The sequence below is a fragment of the Salvia miltiorrhiza genome, chromosome 7 (genome assembly GCF_028751815.1).
Source record: "Salvia miltiorrhiza cultivar Shanhuang (shh) chromosome 7, IMPLAD_Smil_shh, whole genome shotgun sequence".
NCBI lineage: Eukaryota > Viridiplantae > Streptophyta > Magnoliopsida > Lamiales > Lamiaceae > Salvia > Salvia miltiorrhiza.
In genome coordinates this window covers 48,949,550-48,966,548 of record NC_080393.1, presented here as the reverse complement: position 1 = coordinate 48,966,548, position 16,999 = coordinate 48,949,550, and the positions used below count along the sequence as shown (strand labels likewise).

General features: G+C 40.4%; 1 long non-coding RNA gene across 1 annotated transcript; it reads left to right on the top strand.

Moving 5' to 3' along the window:
• Positions 1 to 10,862: 10,862 nt before the first annotated feature.
• Positions 10,863 to 14,158, top strand: LOC130994598 (uncharacterized). The gene is made up of 4 exons (XR_009091820.1): positions 10,863 to 11,148; positions 11,224 to 11,253; positions 13,229 to 13,293; positions 13,880 to 14,158. It is a non-coding gene; the product is annotated as an uncharacterized LOC130994598 (long non-coding RNA).
• Positions 14,159 to 16,999: the final 2,841 nt, after the last annotated feature.

Here is a 16,999-nt window from a genome sequence, read left to right as displayed (position 1 = left end):
CTAATAAAAATACTCATATTTTTATTTTAAAACATTCACAAAAAATAGTCCTATTTTATTTTCAAAAGAGGTCAACGACAAATTAATAGTACATAGTATTATCTTTATATCAATTTATTTTATATATTTTATAATACATGGTTAACTACTTTAATTTAGTGGTCGTTTGGTTCAAGTAGAGGAATGGAAATGGAATGCAATCAAATAAAGAAGTGTAATGGTGACAATGAAAAGGAATCACTTGTAAGATATTTCCTTTCTTTTTTTTTTCCCCTTTATTTTGAGGGATAATAATTTGGATAATTAGGTTACCCTCAAGTAAGGGTAATGGTTAAATAATTACTTGAATCAAATAAGTAATGAATTTAATTAATAGAATCTCTTTCCAATCTCTTAAAACATTTAGCCAAACATACGCTTAATCTAAAATCCAATATTCACCTTTATCTACTTTAATACTTTATTTAAAGTGAGTTTCTTTTTTGACTAATAATAAACTCAATTATAATTATTAAAATTTGTGTCATTTTCTCATATTATTACTTTTGCATGAAAGAGAGTATGTGTTTGTTTGTAACATAAAATGCAATTCTTCTTAACAACGGTTCTAATATCATTTTGCTTAAGAATTTGGTTCTGATTGTAGTGTTCATTTCCCAGATATAAATTGATATCTACATTAAAAATGGACCATAACAAGATGATCTCCAACCTTAAGACTGAGGAAATGATCTTAAAGCCTGTTGATTTATACTTAATTGTTCTAAAATTTGGGGTTTGTATGAGCTTTATTTTTAGGTAATCTTCTGGAAATTGGTGCGTTTTATGGTGTATTTTATGCTTTGCAGGAGATTTAGGATTTCGAGATAAAGAGTGCAAATGTTGGAGAAGTTTGGGCTAAGAATTACGTTTTTGTGCATACTCTGGCATGTCAGAGAAGCGAAGCCCCGCATGCCAGAGCAGCGAAATGGGAAGCCAGAGAAATGCCCCAGAGCCAGAGTAGCGGAACCAACCCAGAGCAGCGAAGTCAAAAGTCAGAGCAGAGGAGAGAAAACCAGAGCAGCGAATAGAGAAAACCAGAGCAGCGAAATCACTTCGCTGCTGAAATCACTCGCCAGAGAAATCACTTCGCTGCTGAAATCACTCGCTAGAGGAATCAAGCGCCAGAGGAATCAAAAGCTAGAGAAATCAAAGCCAGAGAAATCAAAATGCCAGAGCGGAAGCCGTTTCTCTGGCGAGAGCCGCGATTTCCGCTAGAGTGGAGATTATTTCCAGAGCGCGCGTTACAGCTGGAAGTTACCTTCCTTTGCACGATTCTATTCCTTTTAGAGTCCGGCTTTGCATGGCAACTTCCATGGTGATCTAGAGGGATTTGAAGTCTATAAATAGGGCCATACTTTTCATTGTAAAAATATAATCCCTTGCCCTAGTTTTAGACGCCATCTTTGAGATCTGTTGGCATCCGAAGCTTAGGAATTTAATTGCTTTCATAGTTGTCGATTTTCATTGTTTTTAGTTAGATTTCAATTTAGTTTTGTTTAGTTTTAATTCTTGGATTGTGATTGCGTGACACAATTGCACGTTCAAGGATTTTACGGTATTTCGTATTTCAATTCAATTTATTTTGTTTAATCATGTTTACGTTTTTCTTTCATGTTTATGCTTTCTTTTTAATTATGCAATTTAAATTATGCACTTTAGTTTCACGCCTATATTAGTTGGTTTTTAAATTTACAAGTATTTAATTCCTTAAGTTAGGTTTAATTTGAGTTGTTTAAATTCTTGCCTAGGTTAAGTTTAAATTCAAGTCAAGTTTAATTTAAGTTTAAGTTTAAGTTTAAGTTCCAGTTTTTAAAATCAAACTCTTTACTGCTTTCTTTTATTGCTTTTTCCTACGATACTACTAAAAGCCCTTTAAGACTTTCCTTGAGAGATGACACTGGGTCAACTTACCATCACTAGGATGTCCTTGTTCTATTGCAAGTCAACTTAGAGGTGTTTTTAGTTGAGTCACCTGTAACTAGAAGTTTAAAATGGTGCAACAAATTAATTGATTTAGTGGCCTAAATCTCAATTATGGGTAATACAAACGTTTTAAAATTCACACGGTAATGTTATTCTTTACATAATTTTACATAATCATGTTTCAAGAACCACAATATGATTGTGACACAATTAGCACAATCACTGTTAAGAGCATCGGCAATGGGGGCTCGCTAGTCTGTGCGAGCCCCCCTCCTTCACACCCGCCCCCAATGCCGAGCCCTCGGTGCAAAGAGCCGATGCGAGGCAGCGCGCCCGGTGCAAGGGAGAGCGCGTGCCTTCACTTCCCTTTTTTTGCGCCATTTTCGTGTAAAAAAAAAATCAAAATTGTGGCTGTTGTTTTATGGCCATTGCCATGTTAATTTTTTTTTTCCTTATTTTCTTCTATAAATATGTTCATCATTCATTCCCTATTTTCTCATCTTCATTCATTCCCTACTACTATTCTTCATCTTCTACACTTTATTTTCTCACATAACCATGGAAGGAGATTGGAGAAATTATTGGCGTGAACACCCCCAAAATCCATCTCCTGGCGAATCAAATGCATCCGGCCAAGGATTCTCGCAGTTCACGCAAGAATCAAATGCCTTTTAAGTGGCGGCCACCAATTTGAACGCCCGATTTGCCGTGGCGGCCGACCCCGAGCCCGACGTGGAGGAGATTGCTTCTATGCCGACGACCACCAAACAACGTGGTAACTACTATCCGCTAGAAACGATACTCATATGTCGTTTGTATCTCAAACACACCCACGACTCTGTGGTGGGGATCGATAAAAAATCACAACAGTATTGGGGCGCCATCTGCATATCCTACAATGCTCAAAGGCCCCAAGGAGCTATTCCACGCGACATCAAGCAAATCAAATCACACTTTCAACGGGTGGCGAAGGACTGCAAAAGGTTTGAGGTCATGCACAAAAAGTGCCGCGATAATTGGGCATCCGACATGAGTGATGATCAAATCATCGAGCAAGCAGAAAAGATGTGGATCGTTGAGTTTTGTGCTAAGTTCAGGTATCCGTATGCATGGAAGGTATTGCACGAGTCCAAGAAATTCGCAAGCATCAGCGAGGATGTCCACTCGGATAAACGCTCGAAGGGCTCAGACGTCGTGGCACAACGACTTCTAGCGATCAAAGTATCTCCACACGGCCCCAATGGCAAAAGGCGGCCAAGAGAGACAAAGAAAAAGGCAAGAAGAAGAAGGAGGAGACGTCGGAGGACAATGCTCAAGCTCCTGAGTACATGGCGGAGATGGCAAAGGCAATGGGAGTATTATCCCAAACTTAACGCGATCTCGCCGATAGCATGTTGATGAGTAGGGACACCTCTCAAATGAATCCGGACGAGTTGTCGTTTCACTTGGCTAAGGTGGCGGAATTCAAGCAACGCAACAATATTCCATAGATTTTATGGTGTTTTATTTTATGTTTTTTTAAATTTTAAGTAATTTAGGATTTTATTTAATTGTATTGCAATTTTAATTTTCAATCAATGTGGGATTAATTTTTAAATTTAGTGAAATATTAGTTTTTCAATTTAATGTGAAATTTAATTAAAAACAAGAATAAACTAAATAGAAAATGAAAATGTAATTTAGAGTGTTAGGTTCTGAGGGTCTCGAATAGGTGTATGGGGGGGGGGGGAATACACCTATGGGCTATTTTTAAAATCCTCAATTAGAGGGATCTCAGATAGAGATCAAAAGGAAACTTTACATGCAAACATAGACTCTTGTTTTACTGAAAACAGTTTTGACCAAACAGGATTGACGACTAATACTGAAAGTTCTTCAGTAAGGAGTTATCAGTTAAGTTGCTGGAACTTAACTGATGTACGTAAGGGCGTCAGTCGGGTTTGCAAAAACAGAGATGATAACACTCTTCCTGACTATCAGAAGATAGATCAGTCAGACTGATATCATACGCAGCGGAAATTAAACTTAGTTTCGCAATAGCCTCGGTTGAGCACGTTGTTGGTCTTAGATTTCTCTTTGCAGTTAATCAGTGTTCAGTTTATCAATTGAAACAACACAAGTATGAATGTAAAACTAAAAGCTGTAAACAACACAGAGAATTTTACGTGGTTCGGAAAAACCCTTTCCTACATCCACGGTCGGTTGATCAGACCAATAATCCACTCCGCAAGTGCTTAACAGGTGCATTGCAAACCAAATCGTGTGCTTGCCGGGTGCACACAACCGTACCACTGAAGAAAACCCTTCTTCAGTACCCACACTTCACTCGTGTCGGATTTCTCTTTCTTAGCATAACCCGCGCTAAGACTTCTCACTCAGAGTCAGAGTACCTTCCTGAACTCCGAATAACTCAAACACTCTTTTGGGGGGGGAGGTTTGAACGAGTGCCAACTATACTACAAAGAACAAGTTCTTTGAAGCAAGTTTGACCTTGGCTTCTGGGCAAACAGAGGTTTGCCTAAGGTCTAAGAGAATGTGTGTAAAATCAGCAGTGACTGATTTTGGCTTTGGAATTCTCTTCTTCGATTCAAGCTTTGGGGAGATTAAGCTTTAGGCTGAGTAGAAATTTTGGCAGAGCTTCAGCTTATGTCGTTGAATTGGTGAAGGTTGAAGTGATCCTCGAGCGCTATTTGTAGGAGAACTCTTGAATAGATCCGTTGGCGTAGAACGTCCTCAAGATTTCTTCCGTTGGAACTCAATTCGAATTTGGGCTGAGGCTTCAATCTTCGAGGTTCCTTGTCTGGGTGGAAACGGCTCTCTTGATGGACAGGAGATGTGACGTCTCTGAAAAGTAACCACCAGATAGGAATGACCTCTGCAGAGATAAGGAGATCCTGAGATCTCTGCATTTAATGCGGCTGTACTTTTTGAGTACGTGGCTTCCTCTGAACGTTGGAAGATCAGTCCGAGGAGGAATATTCAACTGATACTTGACTTTAGTATCAGTCCACGACACGCATTTAGTAATCAGTTCTTAACTGATTTTTCAACTGATACTTCAGTTGGTATCTGCAGTCTTCAGTTCTTCGTTCTTTAGTCTTCAGTCATTGACACCGCAAGCTAAACTAGAACCGAACTCTAACACTTGAGTTCAAAATAATTCTAGTCTATTACAATTACGACCTATGAATTTTGGTATCATCAAAATAAGGATGAGGATATTCCACAAGGTTCCCAATAATTTCTCCCTTTTTGATGATGCCAAAACCACACAGCAGTTCTAGACAACAAAAAGACTGAACTCACAACACAAGTTCTAAAACTGGGGTGAAAACAGTTCCCCCTTAACAATAGAACCTAAAAACTTGTACTTAGAGTTAAGAACTAAACAGTTCTAAAACAGAACAAGGAGAAGACAGAAAAACATAATCAGAGCCTGGACAAAAAGTCATTGTCTTCAGGTTGAGATAAAAAAGAAGTTCTTGCCATTAATAAAAGACTGATAAGCCATCAGTCAAAATTATAATTTGGAATCCGAAAAGAACAACATAGAGGACAACCAAAAGACTCACGGTTTCTGATTATATAACTTGAAGACTGCTTCCCTGATATCTCTGGCTGCACTGGAGTCTGGATTCAAATTCCAGATCTTGCAGATGGCTCTGAACTCTGTCCTGATTTTGTCTCTGTTGACTCCATTCTTGATCCTTGGTGGAGTCATTATCTTCTTCTGAGGATCAGGAATGCTTGTTCCGAGTCTTCTTTGAGCTTCTTGCATTTTTAAGACCAAAGCTCGTTCTGGCAGTTGCATCAGGAAATAGTTCCAAGAATCATTCCGGTAATCCCTGTCACCTTGGATGTTAGCAAAAACCATCCACTTGGTGTAGCATTCCTTTGTCTTCTCCCACCAGTCGTTCAACTCAGATGGTATCCATTTGTCTGGACGCTCAAACTTTTCCAAGTATGATACCATCAATCCTTCACTGAAGTAGTGCGTGAGCTTTTGACCTTCCATAAGAGTTGATACGAAGTCGAGTTTCGTCTTCTTTGGCTCTGGCTCATTTGAAGAGCTTTCTCTAGCTCTCTTTCTGTCGAGTTCGACTGAGGCGGTGGTAGGAGCAACCTTTGAGATAATATCTTCAGCCCTGTTAAAGTATGAAGGGATCCAATCTTCTTCCCTTCGGATGCGCTTCAGCATATCCTCTTCCCCCTTTTTGGCATCATCGGGAGGAAGTCGGCTTTTCAGTTCCTGAAGGTCATTAAACATCTTCTGAAGAAGGGCAGAGTCAGGGAACTCTTGAGGTCGTTGGATTTGCTGTTCAACTTTTGTAAGGCGTTCCAGGATAGGGCGTACTGTGTCGGCAACGAGGTATCTGACTTCAGTTGAAGGCATGAGCGTCTGCAAGAATTCAAGTTCCATTTTGTTGACCCGTTCTTTGAGCTCAAGAAGTGGCGTCTTTGTCTGGATCTCTGTTTCAAGAAAAAGGTTGCACAAGTTATCGTGATCCTTCTTGATTTTGGGGAGACCGTTGTCAGGATCAAGCATTTCCTTCTTGTATTTGATAAGAGCAACTTCTTCATTCATCAAGTCCCTTTGAAGCTTATTGATCAACTCGGAATGATGAATCATGTCTGCAGTTGCCTGTTCCTGGACTTCTTTGAGTTTCTTCACAAATTTTTCTCCATAGATGTTCTGACGTTCTATCTCATGATGGAGTGACTCGATTTCAAGCTGTTGATTGGAGATGTGGTCAAGCAAGACAGCGATCGGATCTTCTACATCTGCAGAAATCAGAAACTGGTTCTTGTGTGGTCGATTGTGTTTCCAGATTGTAAGAAGCTCGTCAGTTTCTTCGTCTGAATCAAATAGAACAGGTCCTGCTGGGCGAGGAAGCTCGACTTATTCTATTGGTATTTCCTGATTGATAGAAGAAGCCTTTGCTTATTGATCGTCAGATGGACCTTTTGAGGTGGATGCCTCGGCTGTGCTCGGTGGAGCAGAGCATTCAGCTTTTTCTTCAGCAGGAGGCTGAGAACTCGTCTGCTCTTGACTGATGGTGATGCCTTCAAGAGGAGTAGGCTCATCAGTGTTGAAGAGGGACGATGATGAAGGTTGGGGAGTCTCTGTGACATCCTCGACTCGTCCTTCAATAGGCGAGAGATCAGCATTGTCAGCTGATCTTAGTTCTGCTGCAGGCGAAGAGCAGAGAGGTGCATCTATTTCAATTACACCGGTTTGAATATCTTCAACTGAGGTTGGAGGAGAAGTTGAGACTAAGTTCATCTGACTGATTGGATCAGTCATCAGCTGTGTAGAGGCGGCAGGATCAGCTGCAGATTCCGCCGGTGGAACAGTGTCACATGCTGGAGAGCTGAGTAAATCAGCTACTTGTTCAGAGATGAAGGGCTCTTCAGTCGCCTTTGAAGTGCCAGCATCATCATTGAGTGGGGTGGGATGTCTGGATTGATTGAAAGAATCCAGATAATTCATGGCGAATCTGTCAAAGCCATAAATTATATCCCAAATTTTCTCAATTTGAAAGAGACTGATCAAGGATGCCTCTTCCATCTTGAATGAGTCTTCAGCTTGACAGCTTTGAAGACTGTTGATCCGTGGGCAGGGTGCCGTCTTCATGTAGGTATACGTGAGAAGTCTATGTAGGTTTCGGTAGACTTCTAGTGACGTATCGAAATCACCAAGGAGATAACGGAGGTGATTTGTAGCATCTCGTTGAGCTTCTGACTGTAGGTCAACGATTTCCTGAGTACCTTTTGAAGGAATAGTGGGGGCTGGTTCAGGGAAAGTTTCCAAGACAGCTTTGCCTTTGGATTTCGGAGAAATTGGTTTTCTGGAGGATTTCTGGGGGAGGGTGGAACGGGATCGGCGGGGCACATTCGTGTGAGCAGGAGGATTTGACGGAGCTGATTCAGGGGCGTCAAATTCAGATGATTGTGGGGAGGAGATATTGATTACCTTTGTCTTCGGAGAAGGTTTGGGTTCTCTTCTTGCAGGTTTGAAGAGACGAAGACTGTCTGTGAAGTCAATTATCTTTGACCATCGCACAAAGCTGTGCTTCTTTGTTCCTTGGATGATAATCTGGGAGACCATGTTCCCTTGTCGAACCATTGTCGCCGGCCTTGTGTTGTGGGCTTTGTTGTAGAGAAGCTTCAGATAAGCTTCTTCCCAGTTGAAGGGTTCGTCCTTCAGAAGAGCTGCCATAACATTCTTCTGGGGTTGAGAAGCTTTGTCGGGGGTTCCAATTGCACCTATCCAGCATTTCTGGATTATCTTGCCCAGCATGGCATACTCAGGATGAAGGTGGGAAAGTGTGACTTGGCTTTCCGTCGATTCAGTTTCATCATTCAGAGCAAACTTAAGAGTCTTGTTAGCTTCCTCATCAGTCAGTCTGGAGAAGGAAGTTCCACTGTTTGGGAGTTTGAACAGTTTTCTGACAATCTGAGAGACGTTGAGAGTCTCTACAACACAATCTGCCGAGGTGTAGACACTGACTTTTGAGATGAGTTCTTCGGAGTCGTTGAAATAGAGATTCTTGTAGAATTCTCTGACAGCATCATCAAGTAGATATTTCGCTTCACTGGTGACGAATTTGGTCCATCCGTGCTGGTTGAGAATTGTCGAGACTTTCGCATATTCAGGCTTCTTCTCGAAAGATTCTTTGTGCACGGACTGTTCGTATCTGACTTCTTTCTCGATCGGAGCCTCCTTCTTGTTGTCGTTCTTCTTCATGTTGGTCTTGGCCATTTCGAATGTGAAATCTGAGAAGAGAAATTTGCAGAGAGTAATCTCACAGTAGTGTGCTGTGGATTTTGGGAGTTAGAGATAATGCAAAAGTAATGGAAGATGGAGGAGTGGGCGTAATGGAGAAAGTGTGATCGTAGAGGATGAACAGTTTCCTAGGGCAATCGAAAAGACGTGGGCGGTTTGAAATCTGCGCGCCAAGTCAGGTTTAATGAAATTTGACGTCCGTAATTAATGCCCGTCAGAGGAATACCTTAAAATAAGAGATTTAAAATGATATGGAATATTGGACACGATCTCTTGCTGAAAATAGGCGGCGTACAGTGCATGCAATGATTTGAAAAGATATGCTCAAAAAGAGGTGTTCAGAAATTAAAAGTTCAATACTAAACGCAAATTCGTCAGTTAATCATTATGACCTACAGACCCTATTTTCTTTATCAGTCAAAGATAAAATCCGATACAAGCAGGTTCCCAACAATCAGTTAGGAAAACAGTCAAATACTGATAAGGCTTAAGCAGAGTTCCCCCTAAATTGGATAATCCATTATCAACTCAAGTAAAAAGGCATAGGGAACAACGATTGAGTAAAAGAGTGGTAAATGTAAATCAGTTTGAAATTCATAGGAGGACAAAGTTGCATAAAAGTGCAGAAAAACAAAACAAGGAAGTATGAACTAAGACAGTCTAAGAATATCATTTACAAAATTGAGAAATTTCTGATCAGATGATATTCCTTGACCTTTCTTTGTCTTCAGTTGATGCGGAGCTGCTTGCTTGGTTTCCTAGGAGGACTTCCTTTTGGTTCTTCAATCATCTTCCCTTTTCCCTTCTTGTCTTCTTCTCGTTTGTCTTTGTCATCGGACTCAGGAACACTGTTGTACTTGTTCTGTATTTCTAATTGCTGTTGAAGATGTGTGACTGTTGATTCAAGAATAGCCATTTTGACTTTCAGCTCATAAGTTGCATCTTCTTGAATGAGCAGCCTCTCGTCAAGCATTTGGATTTCCTCATCGGAGAGAGGTCTTGTAGGTCTTTGATCTTCAACAGGTGCTTCTTCACCTTTTGCATCGGCTGGAGCAGTCTGACGCGGTGGAGACTCACGGTGGACTTCAGTGTCCTCAGTGTCATCTTCTTTGAGAAGGCCTCTGGAAATCAGGTACAGTTTGAAGTTGGGTGCCCAGTCATGAATAGCATCCCAGAGATTAGTGACTTTGAATTTCTCAAAGATACTGTTCTCTAAGGCTTCCAATTCTTCCTCAGTGAGTACTTCATCAATCTCCTTATATTGAGATTTGGGCAAGGTTTTAACAAAGATGAAGAAGAAGTAGTTGACAAGATCCCGAAACTCTTCAGGATTCAGGGTTGCTATGATTGAGGGAAAGGTGGTTGTGACACAGTGTTGGGCCAGTTGTGTCACAAAATCTTTGAGAAGGGCGGTCTGATTGACAGAAGATGAGGATGAAGATGCGACATCAATGTCAGCAGGCTCATCAAACTTTGCCTTTTTGCCGAACCCTTCCAGGCAGAAGTGGAAGAATCCTCTGAGAGGTAGCTCTTCTGAATCGGTTCCTCTGGTGTCAGTTGCTTGTGTCTCCTCCGACTGTCGATTTCTTTCATCTTGTGGAGGAACTGTCATATCCCAGTTTTTAATCACTGATTAAAGACTTAATAATTAGGGTTCGGCATCCATTAATAATAAAACTGATTTGATTTATCTGATGTGATTTAATTGTTATATATGTGTTTTTGATGTGCTAAATTCTTATTATTATTTGAATCCGTTTGAGATTTAAAGGATTATTGAGTAGTCAATAATTATTATTTCGGATTATAACTGACTTAGCAAAGTCATGTTATTTAATTTATATACGATAGAAATAGTATTTCTATTATTTAATTGAAGTCATGATTAATTTTTGACTTATAAAACGAGTTATAAAATATGTAATTTGTAGAGAGTTATAACGAAGCTTCGTTATATGGAAACCCGGAATTAGTATTACAAATACGTTATCATATACTTTTCATTTCCACATACATCTATCTCTTAAATAAATTGATGGTATTGAAAACACTCATCATATGCAAATTATTCCACTAATTCCACTAATTCCACTAAACACTCTTTACACTCATCATTGCCGGCCATCTTCTACACTCATTCCACTAAATAATCATTATTCCACTACCTCCCCACTACTACACCCTTTTTCCCCACCAATACACCTAACTCTCCACACACTTCATTTTTTTTATTTCTCCACCACTACATTCCATATTCAGCACTACATCTTGCAGATTCCTCATTAAGAAATCCTCTCTCTCTAATCTTCTAAATTACCATTTTCTTTCCTCCTACTCCTCACGGGTCCTTCAAAGAAATTATCAAGTTTGTTTCAAGTTCCAAATCAAGAATCAAGGTGTGTAAATTTTGTTTATTTCCTCCATTTAATTTTTCGAGGATTACATTCTAACACCTAGCATCATTTATGCAGAAGCCACAAATCCTCATCTGCCTCTTCAAGGTTATTTCCAGCATAAACAACTTCTTTTAGATTATTATTGCTTCAATTACATCATCTTATCAAGCATCAGAGGACCACCAACAAACAAACACACACTCATAATCATTATTTTCACCTAACTATTACAATTACAAGGATTTCAAGATCTGATAAAAAGAAATGATGAAAGAACAGAATTTCTAAACAAAAACCCTAACTTTCTATATGTGAATCTGGACTGAAATTGAGTCTTCTTGTGTCTTTATTGTGTGTGACCGGGGACGGAGGGAGGAGTGAGAGCAGCCGACGGCTGCTCAGGGACGGCGACGGCGACGGCTCGGCGGCAAGCCGCCGCCTTTTCTTTTTTCTGTCAGACATTGGGAGGAGAGGAGAAAGATTAATTGAGTTTTAGATTTAGAAAAGAGAGAAAAGGGGAATAAGTAGGAAAGGGGAAAGGACTTATCTTCTCCGGCAGAGACGGCGGCGACGCGGCGGAAGCAGCGGCACGAGCGGCGGCCCTTCGGGATGCCGTTGCTCGACCGGCCGAGGGGGAGAAAGAAGAGCAGGCATCGGTGCTGTTGAGGTCGTCGCGGCGGCACTGTGGTCGCCGGGGTGACTGCCCACCGCGAGCAGGAAGAGAGAGAGAGATACCGAGAGGGGATGGGCCGTGAGGAGGCGCGGCTGCCGTCGATTCACCGGGACAGGAGCAGGACGACGGCGATATGCCAGACCTTCGCCGATCTCGGGCGGCGGCGGCAGAAACGAGGAGAGGGAGAGAGATGAGCTGTGTGTGTGTGTGCGTTTCTTGAAGTGAGAGGGCCAGAGAGAAGGAACGGACGAAGGAAACAGGGGAGAGAGAGAGGAGGGAGGCGTCCGGCGAGGCGGCGCGCCGGAGGCGGCGCCGCACTCGACCGAGCAGAGAGGCGAGAGGGGCGAGAGAGCCGAGAGGCAGAGAGGGAGAGTGAGGCGCTGATGCTTGTCTGTGTGTGTGTGTCTTGTGTTTATGTGTGTTAGATTAGGGCTAGGATTAGTTGTGGGCTCAAGCCTTCAATCTTGTGGGTTGGGCCCAAATTTTTTTTTAAAAAAAAGAGAGAGTGGGCCGTTTTTATTTAAATTGCTGGGCCCATTTCGTTTTAAAAGCTGATGGGTTTTTATTTAATTGATTGGGCTCATTTTAATTAATTTTGGGCTGTTATTGATTAATGAAGCCTACGAATTTTGGCCTAATTTCTTTTAAAAATGCTTGATTTTTTTCACTAAATTATTTTAGTGAATTTAAATCTCTTGACTTAATTTTAATATTGAAAGTTGGGACTATTTATTTTAAATGAAGTCCGTTCTTTTATTTAAATTTATTAATGGACTTTGAAGCAAATATTTTGGGATTAAGCCCCATTTATTACATGATAAAATTATTTTCAAAGCTTACGAGTATGGATTTTTTTTTAAATGGTTAAAATGTTTTATTTCATCTCAATGGATTTTAAAATGTTTTATTATTTATAAATGAATAATGGAATTTCTTATTTATTTACATGATAAAAAAATGTGGAATTGTGTTATAGAATGATTAAGTATATGATTTACTTTATCAAATGAGCTTGGGATTTAATTGAGATATTAAATTGCTAAGCATGTGTTTATAAATGATTTATTTATTTAAGTGATGAAAATGTGCGAAGTATGAGAAAGCATGATTTATAATGATTAAATTTTCAGGGTGATAATATATAGCTTGTTCTTAATTAATGGAGTACTTGACTAAATGACGGGTGTAGAAGGAAGTTATGGATTATGTACATGTTGATGTTCGAACAAATGGGTTCGAACCTATATGATAGTTACATGATAAGTGGTTACATTTTATTGATTGAATGAAACGAGATTAATATGGATGCTAGAACCCTAAAACATTAAAATATACCTTAGGCACGTAGAATTAGACTTTGTCTTATGACAATTTATTCACGAACTTATCGACTCTTCATCAATGAAGGTCCGGGCGACAGAAAGTGAAGCAGAAGAAGAAACGACTCCACGCCAGCTTTAAGAACAATTGAGGTGGGCATTATTTTATTATTACGTATATAGAGATCCCCTGCGTGACGTAGGCCTCATATGCGAATATATATGCATGATATGTTTTGACTATTTATTCAGTTCTTATGAAATGCTTATATGTTTAATGCCCTTTATGAAAATGAAAATGTTATGAAAATGAAATGTTTATGAAATGATTGACTGCCAAAATGTTTATGTTTTTATATGTATCCTATCTGTGTTGGTTCGCCAACTTTAAAGTAAATCCAATTGGGATCCTATGCTAGACAAAGGTCGCTAGCTAGGGTTAACGTGTACACTCATGGAGACCGCGAGTCGCTTGCGACCGGTCTTGGCGTCCGTGGTAAGGAGGCCTCCTTCCCGGCGCGTGACAGAAAGGACAGATATGGATCATATAGACTGAAAATGGGATGCATCCACCTTTATGAAAATGAACGAAATGTTTTAGTAAGCGCAGGTCATTTATGAAAACCCCTGTGTGTTACTGTTATGGCAGTTCAATTTATATATGTATGCATGTTGTATTTTCGGCTTATGTCACTGAGTATTTTTATACTCAGCCCTGCATGTATTTCTAAATGTGCAGGTTGAGCAGGCGATGGAATGGATCGGTGTTGAGCGGATTTCCCTTTTGATGTTTATGTAATGAAACCTTGAGTATGCATGTCCATATGCATAACTCACACGTTTTTCCGCTGCAAACACTCTGAATTTGTTATCGTATTGTGGAACTTATTACTCCTTCATTTTGTTTAACTTTCATTTGGGGTTTAGTCGTTATGGCTGGCTCATTTGTTAATTACTCAAGTGGTTATATATATATATACCACTAGTTTGTTGTTTTTAATGTTGGTTATTTAGTAAATCCCTTTTAAATTTCCATTTCTTATTGTTCACCCAAGTCATAACCCCGGTTAACCCGTCATTGGGATAGTGGGCTGTGACAGGAACAGTGGGAGACTGTTGCTGAGATGTTTTAGTGCTTGGAATTAACACTTCTTCTGAAGCTTTCTGTGCAGCTTCTGTTGACTCCTCATTGAGAGACCTTTGATGAGTGTCAAGTGAGATCTTGACTGGAGATGACAAACTGTCGAACTTTCTTTTGATCGAGCCTCGAGTCTTGTAGCGTGGCTCTGCAGTGGAGAGAGGGGTTTCAGTTGTCAGACTGACATTCCCTTTGGTCGAGCTTTTCTGTCCTTCGAACAAATGGATGGTGGAAGACACTTGAGTGGTGTTCTTCCAGAAGCATCGAGTTTCTTTTGCACTGTGAAGAATCAGTGATGAAACTCTGGTTCCCTGATGAAGATGCTTGGTGGAATGGGATTCCTTCTTTTCTTCAGCAAGGATTTGAAGATAGGCCTTCTCCCAGTTGAATGGGCCTTTCTGAAGCAGGGCGATCAACACCAGTTTGTGAGGTCTTGAGAGATGACCAGGTGATTCATCAGTCTTGATGTTGTCGTAGAATTCTCTGATGGTCGACTCATCAAGAAGAAACTCGGGTGAGCATTGAAGGAACTTCATCCATCCATGGCATTCCAAGATTTCATTAATCTTGTTGAACTCAGCAAGATTCTGGAGTGCCTCAAATGTTACAAGGGATTCGTAACATACAACTTGTTGAGATGCTGATTTTCCCATGTGGAATTTTGAGTGAAGAAGATTTCTGCAAAAATCTGTAAATTGGTTCTCACAGAGATTGAACTGTGGATTTTCACTGTTAGCCTTGTAGGAAAGCACACTCAAGGAAAATTGCACAAATGATTTCTCTGAGATTGAGTAAATCTTTAGTCGAAGGTGAAACGTTTTAGTAGAGAATGTGAAAGATCGTGCACGAGGCGGTTTCAATAAACTTTTGAAATCCGTGTGAATAGAGACGTGGCACGTGGATCACTCCGCTTGTTAGTAAAAAGGGAGGGATCGTGTGATCGTGTGTCATCCATTTTGAACGAAGTTTGCACGTGTCAATTAAAAAGAAATGAGAATGTTAATAAAATGACACGTCAGACTAAGCACATTACAGTCGAAAAAGATAAGAGAAGCAGTCATAATTACAAGTAAGATTATTGAGAGAAGCTTACACAGTGACTACCACTAAAATAGTCGTTGATTGAAGTGCAAGTTCCCCCTGAAGTGAATGACTGGTTCTTCTTCGGTTTCTAATCTATCGACTGTTGCTGCACGTTCCTTTCTCGTTTCATCATTCTTCTGAACTGAAGTGTTTCTTCATGAATCACTTCTTCAAATACTTCTGACGCCTTTTTGAATTCTGTCTCTGTTTCCTTGAGGCGTGGCAGAAGTTCTTATTTCTGAGACTGAAGTAGGATCAGTCTGTTGATCAGTCTGCGCTCTTGAACATCTCTTCTATCAGCTTCGTCTTCATCTGAAATGAAGTGGCGCATGACGATTCTTCGAGCATCTTGCATATGATCAATCTCACTGATGATTTGTCTGTGCTCCCTAAGGAGATTTTCAAATCTCGTACTTAGGTGTTGATAGTCTAATCGTGTTTGATCATATTTGCTCGTTCCTTCTGACTGTGAGTGGGTTGGACTCTGATTTTCTTCTGGATAGATGAATCTGTCGTCGTCGTCAGAATCTAATTTCCCGATCTCAAGTCCGTTGATTCCTCGAAAGTATGTATGAACATAATCGCTGGAGGAGTCTTTCTTGTTCCTGTTCGTTGGAGAGATAACAAGGAGAAGCACACAGAAAACAGGAAGAGAGCACGAAGCAACCAATCTCAAGAGGAATCTTGAGAAAAGATTTAGATCAAAAACAAACTACCCTCATTAGGATCTAGTTCAGTTAGAACCTAATCAGATACAGAGAGTTCTTGCGAACAACCTGCTCTGATACCAATTGTTAGGTCCTGAGGGTCTCGAATAGGTGTATGGGGGGGGATACACCTATGGGCTATTTTTAAAATCCTCAATCAGAGAGATCTCAGATAGAGATCAAAACAAAACTTTACATGCAAACACAGACTCCTGTTTTACTGAAAACAGTTTTGACCAAACAGGGTTGACGATTGATACAGAAAGCTCTTCAGTAAGGAGTTATCAGTTAAGTTGCTGGAACTTAACTGATGCACGTAAGGGCTTCAGTCGGGTTTGCAAAAACAGAGATGAAAACACTCTTCCTGACTATCAGAAGATAGATCAGTCAGACTGATATCATACGCAGCGGAAATTAAACTTAGTTTCGCAATAGCCTCGATTGAGCACGTTGTTGGTCTTAGATTTCTCTTTGCAGTTAATCAGTGTTCAGTTTATCAATTGAAACAACACAAATATGAATGTAAAACTGAAAGCTGTAAACAACACAGAGAATTTTACGTGGTTCGGAAAAACCCTTTCCTACATCCACGGTCGGTTTGATCAGACCAATAATCCACTCCGCAAGTGCTTAACAGGTGCACTGCAAACCAAACCGTGTGCTTGCCGGGTGCACACAACCGTACCACTGAAGCCTTCTTCAGTACCCACACTTCACTCGTGTCGGATTTCTCTTGCTTAGCACAACCCGCGCTAAGACTTCTCACTCAGAGTCAGAGTACCTTCCTGAACTCCGAATCACTCAAACACTCTTTTGGGGGGGAGGTTTGAACGAGTGCCAACTATACTACAAAGAACAAGTTCTTTGAAGCAAGTTTGACCTTGGCTTTTGGGTAAACAGAGGTTTGCCTAAGGTCTAAGATAATGTGTTT